Source organism: Bicyclus anynana, chromosome 2 (assembly GCF_947172395.1).
Source record: "Bicyclus anynana chromosome 2, ilBicAnyn1.1, whole genome shotgun sequence".
Lineage (NCBI taxonomy): Eukaryota > Metazoa > Arthropoda > Insecta > Lepidoptera > Nymphalidae > Bicyclus > Bicyclus anynana.
In genome coordinates this window covers 332704-351622 of record NC_069084.1, presented here as the reverse complement: position 1 = coordinate 351622, position 18919 = coordinate 332704, and the positions used below count along the sequence as shown (strand labels likewise).

The following is an 18919-nucleotide window of genomic DNA, read 5'->3' as shown; positions in this document are numbered from 1 at the left end:
TTGTATAGGCAGGTCCCTATTCACTCTTGCTTTGAAGGCGTATAATTTAAGTCAGGAAATACAAATGCCGGAAAGCCATTCCAAATTTTTGCTGTGCGAATTAGAAATGTGGATGCAAATCGTTTCGTGCGAGTTGCCTGGACATCCACAATATATGGATGCCACCGTTTGCGACGTCTCGCTGTTCTGTGGTAGAAAGGAGAAGGAGGAACTAGATGGTGAAGTTCCTGATCACACTCACCAAAGGTAATTCGGTAAAAAACCGACAGATAAGCTACATTGCGACGATGTTGCAATGTCTGCAATTTCGCCTGTGTCAACGGTTAATTACCAATGATATTTTGCAGAACCACCCCAAAGGTGACTTCAGTACTCCATACAAGTTCTGACCTGAGCCTCGTAGACGGTGAGTAGTTATTGGGGTGGGAGCTATAAAACTTATACAAATATATTTACTACCACTTCTTTACGCCATCTCTGCAACGAATCTTGGCGGCTAGTACGTACTACTTGTAGATCCTAACTTTTATGACATACAGGTACCTACATAGAATATAAATAGCTGTTCCTGTAAGGAGCGTCTTCTGCCAGGCTCGCCTTCCTTTTTCGTATAAATGATATCGAAATCTACCAAAAAAGTTTGTTTGCTTGCTGTTTTATCTACTTCTGTTTTAGATAGACAATAATAGTTTTAGCCACTATTATTGTTCCATATTATGATTATTTTAGGTAAAGTATCGTTGTAAAGTGACGTATGACAGACGTCCTACTTACCGTGTGTGGGAATGGCACGGTGCCTGTAATCGTTTTGGCGAGAGCATTGCCACAGATGCCCACTCATCCTCGTTCGCCTTGACTCCCGAGTTATGGGTTCCTATAAAAGCAAAGGTTCTCAACCTTCTTTTCGCCACCGCTTCCTTGGAGGTTATTTCTTCATCCGATGCGTAAAAGGCTTGTTCTTAAAAGAAATCGTTTTATAATAAAAAAAAAATCATTTCATCCAATTTAATTGAATAAATTTTCGACATGTTATGTTAAAATAATTTTGACCACCTTCTTTAGACTAAATATTTTAGTTATGGTAATCTACGTTCTTTGTCTAGACAGGTACAATTTGTTAGGTTACTTCAAAAATCTCTCCATGGGTCCCATAAAAGCCTCAAACAAGGGGCCGTCATGAGTCACGAGCCACGTTGAGAAGCTATGCAGCGTTAGAGCTGCCCCGCTCTAAACGGTAGCGCTGGCGAAACTCGGCCGTTCGTCAGAGCCGCGCCGTGGGAAAAGATGGTACTTTGCCTATTAGCTAATTGCAATACCGAAACCGAAAGAAACCACTTGAACAATTACAAAAGTGTTAAAAAGTAATTTTCGCTCGGTTTTTCCGTGGTTGATATAGTTATAAGAAACTAGCAGACGCTCGCGACTTTGTCCGCGTGGAATTCAGTTTTTCTCAAATATCGCAAAAAACATGGATTTTTCCGGGATGAAAGTTACCTATGTGTTAATACAAAGTAAAATCTATTTCCATTCCAAATTTTAGCTTAATCGCTTCATTAGTCGCTGCGTAAAGTGAAAAATAATTTTAGTGTGATGTGATAATGGTGTGATTCATATGTACATACATATCACAACTTAAACGGCAACACAATCCCCTCTGTCATAAAATGCATTTTGAAGTATTCTAAGTCGCTTCCCACTGTAAAAAACCATTAGATGTAAGAACTTAGCTTCTTCTCAGAATTTTAATTTCTAAATCCTTTTCAAACTAAAAAAGCTGTTGACAATTTTTATTTAACGGATTACAGTTCGTTTCATGTGGTACATGGTTCGGGTGTTCGGGAAAGTTTGCCGCGATTCATGATAATAGTACGTTTTATGAACGTTTATTATACAGGCGTCTGTCACCGTACCCATGCTATCTCAAAAACACTTAAAGATAAAAAGCACCAAAAAGCCAACATCACGCGGTGTTCCCAGGCGGTCACCCATCCAAGTACTGACCGCGCCCGATGTTGCTTAACTTCGGTGATCGGACGAGAACCGGTGTATTCAACATGGTATGGACGTTGGCGACAGATTAGGTAAAAAGATTGATAAGTATAAGTCGTTTATAGCGCCGCTACAAATGCGCCATATTTATGAACTAACTCGTGGAGCATCCTTATGCGATACCACAGTAGTACGACACATGGTTACGACGAGGTGTGCGCATTATCTGCCAGATGTCGCTGCCCCATGCGTGCGCTGATTTACGTCGCGCTGGGGAGCACGCTTTTCGCTCGGCCTCTTGTTCATAGCACAGATCATAGTGTATTAACTGTTCTTTTTAACCGACTTCAAAAAAGGAGGAGGTTTCTCAATTCGACCGTATATATTCACTTTCATGTTTGAAAGTTCCCAAACTGCGGGACCAGTATAATAAATTAAACTCGTTCTCTACTATCTATTATTGCTTTCACTAGAAAGACAATTTTGGCTTCCGAAATCGACAGGAAGATTATTTTCAAAAGTAATCTAGCTCGTGGCTGGATAACAGAAATACAAGAAGTTTATGTTCCATGTTTGTTATTCTTTCCCAGGTTAGGTTGGACCTACTGAGTGGCAATAACTGATCATGACATACGAAGTAATGTATGCTGCTTTTATCCTCAGTATATGCAATCTCTAACAGGCAACCCCTGATGACAGGACTTGACTTTTAGAGATTCTCTGAAACAAACTAACACACTAACAAAAAAATTAAAAAATACGTTATTTGAATTAAGTATCGTATATACAGTCAGTTAAAAACTGTCAGTTAAAACCTACAAACAGACGCTTAAATATTTACTTGTAGTCGTAGGTATATTATTTAAATTGATATAAAGTAATTGATGTAGACGACAACAGTCATTTATTAAGCTGTACGTCGCTTTTCCACTCCTGAGTTCGAGTTGAAACATTGATACATTTAAAATAATGCTTTGTGGTGTTTTTTTAATAGACTGGATGATAATATATTTAAAACGTGTGATAATGTCTAAATAATCTATTAAAAATGTTTCCGCGGGATTTGTGAAAAACTGAATTCCGCGCGGACGAAGTCGTGAGCGTCCGCTAGTACTCTTAATAAAACAAGCCATAAAACGAATACATAGAATTTGTTCAGTCCAAACCTACTCAACACCAAAGAGAGTAGGGTATAATAAAAGAACGGCCAACAAGCCTTCTGGTACCTGGCAACATGCAGAATCGTAATATGCATGCTTCAAAACTGAACAGTGTGTGTTTGCTTTCGGACTTGATCTTCGTGGTTTTGTTAATTAAAAGACCTTTTGATATTGAATACGTGTATTGCTTTCTAATGGAAGATGGAACACAAGTGAATGACAATGTGAAAACTATTCGCAGGTAGGTAGACAAATTGTATGATGCAATAAAGTAAACGCCTGCGGTAATCAACGCGCAATTATCGCCTTGAGTAACATTGCGGCGTTGACAGTGTGCCTAGTGGGAGTTTTAGATATTATCATACACTGTTACTACCGCGTAGAGATGGGTAACTCATTATTTTTACATGAGGTTGAGGGAGGACGAGGTGAGGTGCTCGCGAGGACCTCGTGAGGACCCCTCATTTGAGGCGAGGAGTCGTACGCAATGCATCGCGACGCGCCGATCTCGCCGATGGCCGATATTCAGTGGAATGTCGGAGGCGAGGCGAGGGGCGGACGGGGGCGTCAATTCCTATAACTTGCGATAAGGATTTTTTCGTCTCTCTCCCACACATCTTTTCTTTCAGTTATTATTTTTTGACTGCAAAAATAAACGAAATACGAATCAATGACACTAGATTACAAATCTAATACTCATGTTTTTAGGGTTCATAATTCAATATCATAGTTAAAGTTTAGAGTTCATAGTATTTATAAAATATTTTTTTCTATATTTTGTTTTGATTTTGAGTAATAATAATAATATTAGTTTGCCTATGTTGATCTTGGAGGTGCACGTATTTTTAATTAATTCGTCTTTTGTGTTTTCTTGTACTTATTTGCATGTTTTAATATTGTTGGTGTTGTGGTGGATATACTGGTTGCTGGTGTTGGTTTTACCTTTCATATTATATATATATATATTCTACATATTTGGCGGGATAATGGCTCCAACAGTAAAAAAATCGAAAACTTGGGAGTTTTTTACGGATTTGGGAGAATATAAGGCTAAATGTACAATTTGCATGAAAATTTTGTCGCACAAGGGTGCAGGCCCCTATAACTTAACCAGACATTTAAAATCCGCTCATCCCCTTGTCCTAGCAGGGATTCAGGATAATGCTGATATAATGTTTACACCTGCGATTACATCTACGTCTCAGGGTGAGTCATCTTCCGCCTGCCCCGAGGGTTCTACTCAATTTTTACCAGCAACATCTGCTCCGGATCGTCGTCCCCTTGTTCGTAATCAGAATAACCAAATCAGTCAATATTGTACGAAACCACTATCATTAAAGAAAACGGAAACTATTAATAAGTTACTCCTACAAATGATTGTCAAAAATTATTTGCCTTTTACAATCGTGGAAAGCGATTCATTTCGAACATTTATAAAAGAACTGTGTCCTACGTATGTTCCTCCATCAAGCAAGACGCTATCAAAAGCGTTATTATTAAAATTTTATAACATCGTAAGAGAAGATGTGACGAAATTACTAGGACAAGCGGAATATGTTGCCCTTACTACGGATGCCTGTACTTCTGCTTCTCATCATCAGTATGTTGCCGTTACAGCGCATTTTGTTGAAAATAGCAATATTCAGGCGGTAATGTTAGAATGTATCCCAGACACACAACGCCATACCGCGCAAAACTTAGCTGATTTATTAAAAAAAATTTTGCACCGAATGGAATATCATCGAAAAAGTAGTGTCAGTGACGACAGACAATGCCAATAATATTCAAGCTGCCATTGCTTTATTAAAGTGGAAGCAAGTGCCATGTTTCGCACACACCTAAAACTTAATAGTGCAAGCCGGTTTATCAGAAATTAAAACGACCCAAACCAAAGTAAAAACCATTGTAGAACTTTTTCAGAGGAGTGTTTTGGCTAGTGAGCGCCTTACAGCCATGCAAAATCAATTAGGAGAAAAAAAATTAAAACTAAAACAAGACGTGATAACACGGTGGAACTCTACGTTCGATATGTTTGAGAGGATTTTAGAAACAAAAAAAAGTGTTATTTCCACAATAGCGACCAATTATCCCAATACGCCTAATTTGACCCCTGACGATATAGAAATTTTAACGAAATGTTGTGATTTATTACGTCACTTCAAATCAGTAACTGAAATTATGAGTGCGGAAAAACATATAACAGTATCGCAAATTATAGTATTAGCGAATTTGCTCAAAATGAAGTGTGAGGCGTTCACACAAGACGCAAACATTCCTCAAATAATCAAGCGGATGGCCAAGCGTTTCGTTACAGATTTAACAAGTAGATTTAGAAATGTTGAAGATAATAAATTATTTGCTGTAAGTACACTTTTGGACCCAAGATTCAAGACATTTGGTTTTCCGGACGACAAAAAAAGTAGTGCTGATAATGCAAAGAAATATCTTTATAATATAGCGGCTAAATCAGTTATATCGCTTAGTGAAATTAACACAGAAATTACCGAAAATGTTTCACAAAGTGATACAAATATACCAATGCCTTCGATATGGGATGATTTTGATTTAAAAGTAGTAGATGCAGTTAAAAAGCAAAACCCAACAGCAGCTGCAATCATTGAAGTCGATAAATATTTTGAGGAGCCTCTTATTAGCAGGAAGAATGCCGAAGACCCTATCTTATGGTGGTACAAGAAAAGGCACATATATCCACGTCTATATGATGTAGTAAAAAAACACTTTTGTGTTCCGGCTACATCAACTCCTTCCGAAAGAGTATTTTCGAAAGCTGGACATGTCATTACTGATAGGCGTAACCGATTGGACGGTAATAAAGTACGCCTGATTTTATTCTTACACGCAAATATGTGATTGCTAATTGCTTAATAAAATTATTCCATACTATTTTTTGTTTATTTTTATACATTAATCTCAATAATAACACACTTAGATTTTCACACACATACAAGTAATTAATAGGTATATACAAGTACTTCACATTCGCAGTATTTAATCAGTATTAGGAAGCTCCTTACTATGAAGTGTTTAACATGTATCCCCTTTTTTTATCACCCGTCTCCTTCATTCTACAAAAAAATTCATACGCTTAAAATATTTATTAGCGACTCACGTAGGTACTCGCTTTTAGATCGGATACACATGGTTAAAATACATACGTCAAATTAAATTATGAATGCTTACAGAAATAATATTAAATAATTAAAAAATGTTGTATATAAATTATTACTTGAGAATTTTATTTTATTATATATTTTATTTTATTTTAGAAACATTTTTATTATTACATAGAGAAATGTACTACGCAATAAATAAGCAGGTGGTTGTTCATAAGATAAATAGAAATATGAACAATGGCGATTCACTGTCACTCGCTCACTTAGTGCATTCAATCGCTCGACTCAATACTCACTCGTACTCGCGTCTATACATCGCGTATTAAGTCAATACTCAATTTGTCAATGTCAATTTTCAAGTGAGAACTGAAGAGTGAAGTGAGGTGGTTCAATGTTGAAATTTGAGGAACTCTTTAATTTTGCAATCACGAGTACCTCAAACGAGGCGCCTCATGAGTGAGGGACTCATCTCTACTGTCGCGTTATCCAACGTTATCGCGAATATGGAATTGAAACAGTTGTGCAGTATAGTCAATAGATGAAGCTGTTTCGATTTCTTAGAAATTCGCGTTTAAGTTAAAACGCGATCGTATCAAACTGCGACTAGGCCCTCAGAAGTTCAGAACGCAGTTCTCGCATTTTTGCACACTCAATACTTTACAGCAGCGCCTAGTGTATTCGGTGATCCGACGAGAAACGGTGTATTCGGCATGGTAGCTATGGACGTCAACACGATCAACACAACAACATGTGTTACAAAATTAATAAACGTTACCTTTTTTTGCTACCATCCCACCCCAACTTAGATGATATGTTAAATTAAATTTGCTTATTTTATTTTTATTACTTATTAAAGTTAGTGTTACCCATGTTATTATTTGGACAATATTTTTAGAGTATCATAGCGCCATCTGTAATATATCTCTGAAATCAAATGGTTCGTAGGCAAATTAGGAAGATTGTTGTCTAGCAGGTGTATACGTGATACGTCATTATTAAGCTAGGTGGCGCTTGTCTTAATAAAGCTACGTCATTACGCTAGATGTCGTTGCTAGTACCAAAATGCTATTTTCCTAAACTTTTGGGAAAATCACATGGAAAAACAGCGACGTAATACATTGTAGGTATAGACTGCACTGCAGTTACGTTTCATAAAAACGGCCCTCGAAAGTTGTTTCCAATGCTAAACGGGAAAAGTACAAGTATTTGAAAAGTTCTAACATACTCTTCAGTCAAATCCGTGGAGCCGAGCGATTGACATAGGTATCTAGATAAACTCTTCATCGAATCTATGGAACGTAGGTAGGTGTAATCACTATATTACTATAGGAAAAACATGTTTTCACTGAAACTTAGGTACTGATCTGAACAACTGAAAACATTATTGAAAAACCAGAATAGGTATTAAATAAATATATATTTTTTACGGAATTTCGAAGTATTTACTATGTTTCCAAAAGTTTCTTTTGTCCCGCCAGTTTGATAAGGGTACAGAGCAAGGTGGCATTCGCCGTTGCGCAAAGTTCTGTAGGTACCTACTTGCTCCCGCGGCTTGCTCCCGGGAGACAGCGCGTCATTTGTCTCTGTCCCTGTCTCAGTCGCGCGGAACACGGGAAATTCATTAGAGCGAGCCGAGGGCGCCACGCGCTTTGTTTACTTTGTTGTGTTATTACCTTGGCAGCTCCCGTGGATATGTTTTAATTGTTAAATGTTTTCTTTGATTTAATCTATTATTGTTTTGTATATTCAATAAATGATAAAGCAGATGTCGTAACTGTTATCTCTTTGATGCAGACGAATCATGTTAAAGATGTGGTCAGTTTATTAAACTCATAATTGAACTTCTACCGATGATAGGTTTCCAAAACGGCCCGATGTACTCACCTATGAGTTATATACGTTGTTATATTTTTACACCTAACGTGTAAACTCGGCTGGGCAGCATTCGGAAAACTCCGCGATATCTTTTTTGTCCGAAATTCCTCAGTGCCTGAAGACAAAAGTCTTCGAACAGCGCGTGCTGCTATGATGATCTATGGTTCCGAGACTTGGTCGCTAATTATGAGCCTCGTAAGAAGGCTCAGAGTCACACAGCGGGCGATGGAACGAGCTATGTTAAGAGTATCTCTGCGTGATCGAATCAGAAATGAGGAGATCCGCAGAACAACCAAAGTCACTGACCTAGCTCAACGAGTTGCGAAGCTGAAGTGGTAATGGGCGGAGCACATAGTTTGAAGAGCCGATGGACGTTAGGGTTCCAAGATGCTGGAATGGCGGCCCCGCTCTACAATGCGCAGTGTTGGTAGACCCCCCACCGGGTGGTCTGACGACATCAAGCGAGTCGCAGGTATGCGCTGGATGCAGGCGGCTCAGGATCCTGATGTTTGGAAGTCTCTACAAAAGGCCTATGTCCTGCAGTGGACGTCCATCGGCGAAGCTAGTAATGGGCCCCATTGATGGTCAGTTATTCTCACGTATCTTCAGTGAAAACGGCAGCACCCATTAGGTACACACATACATACATACGTACGTACGCTCGAAATACATTACCTTCCTTCTGACTCAGTCAAGTAAAAATTTCAATTTCACTCCATCCGAATCAATCATATTTTCAGCAGTTTAGTTAGACTTGACAGAAAAATAAACTAAAACATTTAGACAAATTTTAGAATTTGAATAAGTGGAAACAAAAGGTACAGTATCTATGTAGCAAATTAAATATTTATGACTAGGCGGAACGCGGAAGCACAAAATAAGTACATATTATGTACAAGTATCGCGTACTTAAGTAGTTTTATTAAATTATTTCATTTTTCATTTTATTTATAGGTACCAATAGTCTGTCATTACCATTATTTCTTAGGACTTCTTAAAAGTTTCTAGTTTAATGAGTACCACATTCATGTACTCAATCAACTACCTATTCTACGTACCTAGTCTGACGTATTTCACAAGCTACTTTCTAAATTATCGCTCCAGTTGTGAACGTTACTAAAAGGTTTACATCTGACATGGGTAGGTACCTACTCGTAGCACCTAAAACGTGAAACCTGTAAAGTAGAACTTGTCGCCATACTGCAGGCTGTATGTGGCAATGTGCGCAGGCTAACGAAGAGCAAACAGCGGAGGCGTTAAAACACTGTTGTCACTGCGGGACGGGTGATAATTGCCTGCCGCGCGCCTGCTGCCTCGCTGCCGGCTGTCGCCTGCACTGTGCACACCACCGAAACCTGCCCCCTATAGCACTAGGTGCCTAATCCATAGCAACATTATAAACTAACAAACATTCGTAAATTAAAATTTTTAATGGATTTTTCAAAAAGGGTTCTCTTGTACATATGATTCTGTGCTACTATCTAGCTATATACTTATAATAAATTTGTAGAAAGATTAATTCTGTACATGAAATATACAGTGCAACCTCGATATAACAAATCGGAGGGGAACAAGAAAATATTCGTAATATCAAGTAATTCGTTGAACTGAGGTTTGTTATGTTGAGGTTAGATTGGTCTAAAATTCATTATAAAGAGGTAAAAGAATAGTTTTATTCACCTCAATATTACGTACTTATCTTGTTATAGCGAACAACATCTACTAATAAATGATAACACATTTTTATCAAATTACTATAATGTATTTGCTATGTATTTAAAAACAATAATAAATTTTTTTTCTTACATTAATAATCAAAAAGAATTAAGAAGTGGTTATACATAGTAGCTTAATCTCAATTTTTTTCATTTATTAGAAAAAAAGTCATTGATAGTTGTCTGTTTACCACCGGTATAAGTTATGACATCCAAAGCGCAATCTAATTTCGTGATGGATTTCACTACATCGTCACTCAAACCTCCCTTTTTGAGAAATACAGATTTTATTGTATTCAAAGCATTATAAGCATCTTTTATTGTGAAGTTATGCTCATCAATTTCACCCTCTTCTTCGTCGTCTTCATCCGCTTCTGCATCAGTAACTGGCAACACAGATGTGACGATGTCAGCAACTTTACAAGTTACTTTACAAACAAAAGCGTTTCGAAACATGTCGAGACATGAATCACATTATAAGATTAAGAGTTATATTATTGGTAGAAACTTTATATAAAGGTTTTGGGTTGGCAAAATTCGTTAATTAGAGGTATGAATACTTTTTCTTGATAGTTGAAAATTCGTTATAAAGAGGTTGTACGCAAAGAATGTTCGCAATGTAAAGGTATATTTTATATTGACTCTTATGGACAATTCAAGGGGATTACGAAAAATTTGTTAAATCGAGGAAGTCGTTATATTGAGGTACGTTATATTAAGGTTGCACTGTATTTCCAAAATAACTATCAGGGGGTGATTAGTGATTGATACTGATGCAAAAATGCAATCAGTAAAATTTTCGTCTGTCTGTCTGTATGTTTGTTTAGAAACAAAAACTACTCGACGGATTTTAACGAAACTTGGTACAATAATTCTTCATACTCTTGGGCAGGTTACAGTATATTTTTCATCACGCTACGATCAATAGATGTAAAGCAGTAAAGGGAAATGTTGGGAAAACGGGAGAAGTTACTCCATTTTTACATCGATACTACTGTAAGGGCTGGATTAAAGAGGTCTAAGGGCGGACGAAGTCGCAGGCGTCCACTAGTCTATACTAATATTATAAAGCTAAAGAGTTTGTTTGTTCGTTCGTCGTTGATTATCCTCGTATTCCAACGGGAAAGGAAACCACACAGGTGAAGCTGCGCGGCGTCAGCTAGTGTATATATTCGACCCGGATGTATTCGTCCTTGATCATTCCGTAACTTGAGATACACACTTATTTTAGTTTTGTAATACTTTGTAAAAGGTTTTTACAAAATTAAAATTTAGAATAAAATAATTGGAAATTCCAAGCAACAGGTAAGTGTATACCGCCTCGTGATTTCATTCGTGTAACTCCAGTTTCCTGTGTGGATCCGGGGACTACCGAGTTACTCGCTGATAACGTTGTCAGCGAGTAGCACGGCATAGCGTACATGCTACTTTATGCCTTAACATTCCCTGCAAAATGAATTCTACGAGGCAGAAACCACATGGTTCACTTAGTTAAATGCAAGTTACTTGGTTTCCTAAAACAGAGTCACATAGCAGCTCAGACGTCGACGTCGATGGATCATCACACGACGCGAGCACACTAGCTGGCCGAAACACTGCGCAGCGAAGACAGCTCTGTCACTGAACACACACGAAGCAGAGGCGATTGGATATAAACATTTGACAAAATGTCAAATCGACGAAAGAAGATAGAAACGCAAAAATAAAGTACCTACGTATCTCTTCACAAAGAATACATCAAAGATACCTCCGGGCTCCGAGTAGATGTGTATAGATTACCAACATTGAAATAAATTATTATCTACAGTAAATTATTATCTACAGATTTTTTACTTATTTATTTGTAGCGAATAGGCTTAGAAAGTAAGTTAAAAAATCTTTCACAAAAGGAAAATTACATTATCAAATAGTAGCATAGGCTATATTTTATAACTCTCACGGCAATAGGAACTACGTGGGTGCGCCGGGGGCTCCACTTAATATTAGATAGATATACAGTTGAATATTACGTATGAAAGGCATCTTGTTCTGCCACTAGAGCCGGCCTATAATGGACAAGAGGGAACGGGCAATTACAATTTACAATACGCCGTGAGGAACGTAGTAGTACAACACACATAGTCACGTCACAGTGATGTCTAGAGCCAGTAGCGGAGCTAGGTATCCTAAGGCCCTGACGCAAGCACCACACGGGCCCTAGAGTTAAAGTTTTGTGAAGTTTATCTAGTACAAATTCAAAGTCTGCAGAATATAGTTAAGCTAATATGATTAGTACGTGATGCCCACATATCGTACGTATGTCTATAACTTTGCGACTTCATCTGACATCTGGTGTTAAGTGACACTGAAAACAGCACAAGTTAGAGCGATACTAGCTTAGAAGTTAGTATCGCGCTAACTTTGCATTTTTTCACATAGCAATTTGGGAGCATTGCAGTTTACCTACCGCATACCGTAATCGGCTTTTACGCGGAGTATCAGATTTGCACTCGTAGGGTGCTAATGGCAATTACTAACGGCAAGCCTTTAATGGCAATATTATTGGGTGTGTGCAGGGGGCTCAAAGATATACCGATCGTAGGTTTTGCTGCGTGCCCAAGCTGTGCGGTTCCACTGAGTCCTGTGCTAGCGAGCCCCCGTGCAAGCTCCGCCACTGGTGTGCACTGCTCCGGTTCCAGCGCCTGTTTGCGCACCTCGTTGGCGCGTCGTCCGCAGCGGCCGGCGTTGAGAGCGCGCCGCACGAACTGTTTCACATTACAAACAGATGCTGTTTCTTAACTAAATACCGAACCTGTCGGGATTTCTTAACTAAATAGTGTCGACACGTGTTGCGACCAGTGCGCTGTTTGCTCGGTGCTGGATATATTGAAATCGTTGCTACAGTTACACTGGCATTTGAATTTGTTAGTATATTTTGGTTTTCACAGGCCTGTGTTACATTAGTACAGAAAACTTCCATTCGCTTAGATGGTATAAATAGAAGAATTTACATGTATCTGTATTGATCCCTCGATCAGTTTTTTATTCAAATATCGAAGTGTGAGCAATACTTTTTACACTTGCAAACATATTATTTAATGTCAGTTGATTACATTCGTTAACTTGAAACTTTTAGATTTTAATCGTATGGGGCAGGACTTCTTCTCGTGAAGTTCAAAACGATGGAAAGTAGAGATAGAGTTCTAATTAAATAAAATTATATCTATTAAATCATGAACTACCAGAGCATATTAAAAAATTCTTCAAGGATTAAAACGTATCATCAGCCGTTAGGTAGCTACCATTAAATTCATTATTAACTATATGTAGACATGTGACTTGTGACGCAAACAACAAAAATAAACATAATCCGGAAGAAATCTCGAGTTGTTTAGCCTCGCAACCACAAATGGGATCATAATATCACCCATAAACCTTCTTTCCCATTTCCCTAACCCCTAGTTTTGTTAAAAAAGGGGCTAACACTAACAGCTAGTAAAATTAAACGTATCCACATAAAGATGAAGGCAATAGTCGAAGAGCGCGCTCCCCGGCAACGGCGCCTTATTAGCAATAAACTAAACCGACTGTCGGGCCGTCGGCCCACGCACGAGCGGCAGCGGACCGTCGCGTCGGCCCACGCACGAGCGGCAGCGGGCCGGCGCCATCGCCATGCTGCTGACGTCACGGGATATTGAAGCTTATGTTAAATTAATTCCCGCAGAAATTATAATAAAATATATGTGTGTAATATTTAAGACACTGGATAACAGGTAACATAGAAAGGATAACAAAATTTTACTTTCACGTTTTGAAATGCACGCCAGCAGCTGCTGCAAAATGGATGCTGGTTTGGATGCAACAGCAACCAGGAGTCAGAAGATACTGAACTGAAACTGCACAGTCCGCTTGTAGTCAATACTCAGTGTGCAGTCACAAACATTTAGACATTCGTTATTTGACACCAGTAAGATTAGCGAAGATATTTAGTAGTGTTAATCAGTTTTCAGAAAAGTCACTAATTTCGTTTAACTTAAAATAGTTTTTCACAGAAAACATTCCACGAACTATTAATTCATACTACTGAATGTAGTTAGAATGTAAAACATGTTTAGTTGGTTTTAATTGTTATTCTCCAAAAACCACCGTGTTAGACATTACACTGGTCAATGAAGCTGATTTTTTTTGTTCTAAGGTTCTCAGTTGACAAACTATGAACGAAGGAGTTGTAGGGAAATTGGGTATTTTTAATAAAACTAAATATTGAAGGGTAGAAATATTTATTTCATCAAGGCGAGAGAGCAAACCTCTAGCGCCCGTGGCTTGTGCCGCTCGTATAAATCACTGAGGTTAAAACATCATTAATATTAAATCACGCGGAGGATTTGCGGCCGCGGGGTCACACCCTAGCACACACACATACACACACACAAACACACACGCCATATTATGACACGTTTTCTTTGTTTTTCGAAACAAAACTATTTTTGGTTAACCTTTATTGACTGACTTTCGAAAATGATAGTAATTTTTACAAGATTTCATTAGACTGCGCTGTTATTTGATACGAGTAAGTACTTAACTCTAAATTAGTAAATAATAGTTTTTATATTACAGTTGGAATTGAATAAATTTGCCACAATAAAGCTGTTTTAAACAAGTGCACAGTAATCAGTTATAAAATCAACATCCATTAAAATATCTTCTAAATACATTAAATCAAATAAAACATAATGTTTAGGTATCACAATTACATCATCGAATTATATCGCAATTCTCTACAAACTATTAATTAATATTTAATGGATTACGGTCAAAATAATTTGGACCGCAGTACAGGCTAGTAATGAAAATAGAAGTGCACGTTAGCGTGTTTATAATTTCCTGGGAATTTTCCGCGATTGGAGTACGCTAGACAAAAGCGTGTTGTACAATTTTTCGGGTATTGACCGCGTTAGAAGTAAGCTATTAATCGTCGTGTACAGTTACCCAGATATTTTCCACGGCGGGAGCTTTTCAGTGGACGTGTTCTATAGTTACCCAGGTATTTCCCGCGTATAGAAGTATGCTATTAAGCGTGTTGTACAGTTTTCCGGGTATTTTTCATGGCGAAAACGTGTCAGTAGGCGTGTTGTACAGTTTCTTGGGTATTTGCCGTGGAGGAGCTTGTCAGTGGACGTGTTGTACAAACAGTTTCCCGGGAATTTTCCGCGGCAAGAGCGAATCCATGGTCGTGTTGCTCAGTTTCCCGGGTATTCACTGCGGCGAGAGCGTGTCAGTGGGTATGTTATAGAGTTTCTGCGGCGAGAGCGTATCAGTGGGTATGTTATAGAGTTTCCCGGGTATTTTCTGCGGAGAGAGCGTATCAGTGGGTATGTTATAGAGTTTCTGCGGCGAGAGCGTATCAGTGGGTATGTTATAGAGTTTCCCGGGTATTTTCTGCGGAGAGAGCGTATCAGTGGGTATGTTATAGAGTTTCTGCGGCGAGAGCGTATCAGTGGGTATGTTATAGAGTTTCCCGGGTATTTTCTGCGGAGAGAGCGTATCAGTGGGTATGTTATAGAGTTTCCCGGGTATTTTCTGCGGAGAGAGCGTATCAGTGGGTATGTTATAGAGTTTCCCGGGTATTTTCTGCGGAGAGAGCGTATCAGTGGGTATGTTATAGAGTTTCCCGGGTATTTTCTGCGGCGAGAGCGTATCAGTGGGTATGTTATAGAGTTTCCCGGGTATTTTCTGCGGAGAGAGCGTATCAGTGGGTATGTTATAGAGTTTCCCGGGTATTTTCTGCGGCGAGAGCGTATCAGTGGGTATGTTATAGAGTTTCCCGGGTATTTTCTGCGGAGAGAGCGTATCAGTGGGTATGTTATAGAGTTTCCCGGGTATTTTCTGCGGAGAGAGCGTATCAGTGGGTATGTAATAGAGTTTCCCGGGTATTTTCTGCGGCGAGAGCGTATCAGTGGGTATGTTATAGAGTTTCTGCGGAGAGAGCGTATCAGTGGGTATGTTATAGAGTTTCCCGGGTATTTTCTGCGGAGAGAGCGTATCAGTGGGTATGTTATAGAGTTTCCCGGGTATTTTCTGCGGAGAGAGCGTATCAGTGGGTATGTTATAGAGTTTCTGCGGAGAGAGCGTATCAGTGGGTATGTTATAGAGTTTCTGCGGAGAGAGCGTATCAGTGGGTATGTTATAGAGTTTCTGCGGAGAGAGCGTATCAGTGGGTATGTTATAGAGTTTCCCGGGTATTTTCTGCGGCGAGAGCGTATCAGTGGGTATGTTATAGAGTTTCCCGGGTATTTTCTGCGGAGAGAGCGTATCAGTGGGTATGTTATAGAGTTTCTGCGGCGAGAGCGTATCAGTGGGTATGTTATAGAGTTTCCCGGGTATTTTCTGCGGAGAGAGCGTATCAGTGGGTATGTTATAGAGTTTCCCGGGTATTTTCTGCGGAGAGAGCGTATCAGTGGGTATGTTATAGAGTTTCCCGGGTATTTTCTGCGGAGAGAGCGTATCAGTGGGCGTGTTGTGCAGTTTCCCGGGTATGTTCCGTGGTAGAACTGCCTCAGTGGGCGTGTTGTGTAGTTTCCCGGGTATTTTCCGCAGAACGACCGTTTTGTAAAATTTCCCGGTATTTTCCTCGCAGGCAACGCACGGCGCGTGTGGCAGAGCGTGATACAGATCGGAAAGTTCCCAGCGGCGCTACTACGTGTGAACACGCCCGACGAGCTACAGGATGCTCCATTTTACAAAATATCTATATTCTACAGACTGAGTCATTAGTTCTTCGTGTCAGGGGCTTTCAGTAACGAGAAGTCATAGGTTCTATTTCCATCCGTTGGACTATTGTACCTACTTCATTCCTAGCATAGTCTCTGTGACTAATTGGAGGGGAAGAGGGGTGTTAGTATGTTAGTATATCGTATTAATTATTGTTTGATTTTCCTTGTTAATTTAGTTTCCCATAAATGTTAATTTTGTTATTTTATTACTCTGTTCGTTCTTGTTTCATTATTTTATTTTACTTTGTATTCATGTATAAGTTTTAAGTTAAGACACGTCACGTAGACACGTCCGTGAACTCACAAGGTTTCACCTGACAACCAGCGCCACAGCTCGCTGTGGCATTGTGCTGAGGTGGATTGGTGGTGGATGGACCTGTTTTGTCCACGACCAGATATTTGTATGTTCTGTTTGTTTGTTCTGTTTGTTTATTTTATTACTCGTGTGTGGACAAATAAAGATATATTCTATTCTATTCTATTCTAGTAATAGGTACCTACTTGGGTTCAAAACTATAAAACTTCAGTCGGACGTGGTATCCATGGACGTGTGGATTTTATTGAGAGGACTGAAAAGGTAGTTTTCCTAATTATCAGCCGATTTTAATGACCTACTAAAGGACCAAACCCGTATTATTTTTATTACCTTGATATCTTTAAATAAATAGTAACTCAGTATCTCATAGCGCAGCCCAGGATTCGAACCCAGGACCTCATGATCCGCAACCACAGACTAACCATTGGACCAACGCGCCATTGACAGTGCAAATTGTAACCGAGTCTGAATCTGGCAGATTACTCTCAGTCCGTGAACGTGTGAACTAGCAACTTACTAACTAACTAACTATATCAAAACTACGGCGATTCCACACGAAGTCGTTATCAATGAACGTGGTAGCAAAGTCTGATCCCGTAACGCGTCGCCCGGGAGCACCCTGTAGACCGCCGCAGTTCACACACAATCTCGCGAGTGCGCGCTAATTGCACGCCGCTACCGCGCGCCGCTTCCGGCCGCTTTCGTTCCTTTTTATCTTTTCTTTTCTTTTTTCATCTTTTATCTTTTATCTGCGGCGTGCGGGAGGTCCGCCTGCTGTGGGCAGCGGGAACAAGATCGTTGCATTTACACTTACTCGAAATATTGTTTTTTTTTTACAAAATTTTGGGTGTTTCTAACGCAGCTTAACGAACACTCTCAGAGGAGGGGTCCAAGTTTTATTACTTAACTGCAATCAAACTTTGTAACGACATTAGACTTACAGATATTTTTTATAGAATAATTTATTAAATTAAATCTATAATAAAATTTTCTTAACAAATGACTTGTATTGTTGACTTTTATTTGTTGAAATCTAAGGCTTTCATGAAAATCAAACCAAGTAATTGACGACTGGGGAAATTATTTTTTATAGTGTGCCTGGGAAGATATGAAAGAAATTACATTTTATACTTCAACAATTGCATGTACGGACCCTATGACAGCTGCTATCGCCCAAAGCCACATGCTCCAAATTTTATAGTTTTTTTTTATCTATCGTAAACTCTATAGTTGCAAGTATTCATATGGTAGGAGCAGGAGCTGAAATACTTACACTTACAGCTTTTATAAAATGAGAAAGGTCTGGCCATCGCAGGCCGCTATACTAAAGTGACCGGCGTAGAGCCCTCGTGTCGTGTATCTGCCAATATCAGCAGCGAGCGGGCGTTTCATTACGAGCAATCAATATCTGCGGACTGACCGGGCGGTCACCTCGAGTGTGTTCGCTGCAATATTGATGTCGGGCTCAGGACTACCTGAGCGCATCTAGATGCACCTAGCTTCGATTTTCTCTGCAGCTTCGATTGCTTCGATGTACATTTCGTCAATTTTGTGTCGGACGACTTTGAAATTCATTCCGTTTGATTCAATAGGCACTCGACTTCGTGTGTGTAACGTCACCAAAGAAGAAGCAGTTAAATCATGATGTGCCTCAAACGGTTGTCTGACACCTTACATCCGAAGCTAAAACGTTCCAATATAAAAAAGATTGAAAGAATAGTTACTTGTTAGCAAGTGTGTATTTATAATAACAGTCAGTTTAGGCGTGAGAGCTTAAAACTTCTACACATGAAGTGTATATTGCGTGAAGCACATGCTAGTGGCAGTCGAACAATGTGAGCAGACTCGGTTGGTAGCACTACACTGCAGTACGCCTAACATGCGACCAAACGGCATTTTATTATCTCGTTTAGAGAAAATACACAAAAGTCAACTAATTGCAGCGCGACCAGAAATAGATGCGTCATCATTAACATGC

General features: G+C 39.3%; 1 non-coding gene across 1 annotated transcript; it reads right to left on the bottom strand.

Annotated features, from left to right (window-relative positions):
• Window positions 1–1952: 1952 nt before the first annotated feature.
• LOC112051931 (5S ribosomal RNA) lies at window positions 1953–2071 on the bottom strand. The gene has a single exon (XR_002887272.1). It is a non-coding gene; the product is annotated as a 5S ribosomal RNA (ribosomal RNA).
• Between the last annotated feature and the right edge of the window lie 16848 nt (window positions 2072–18919).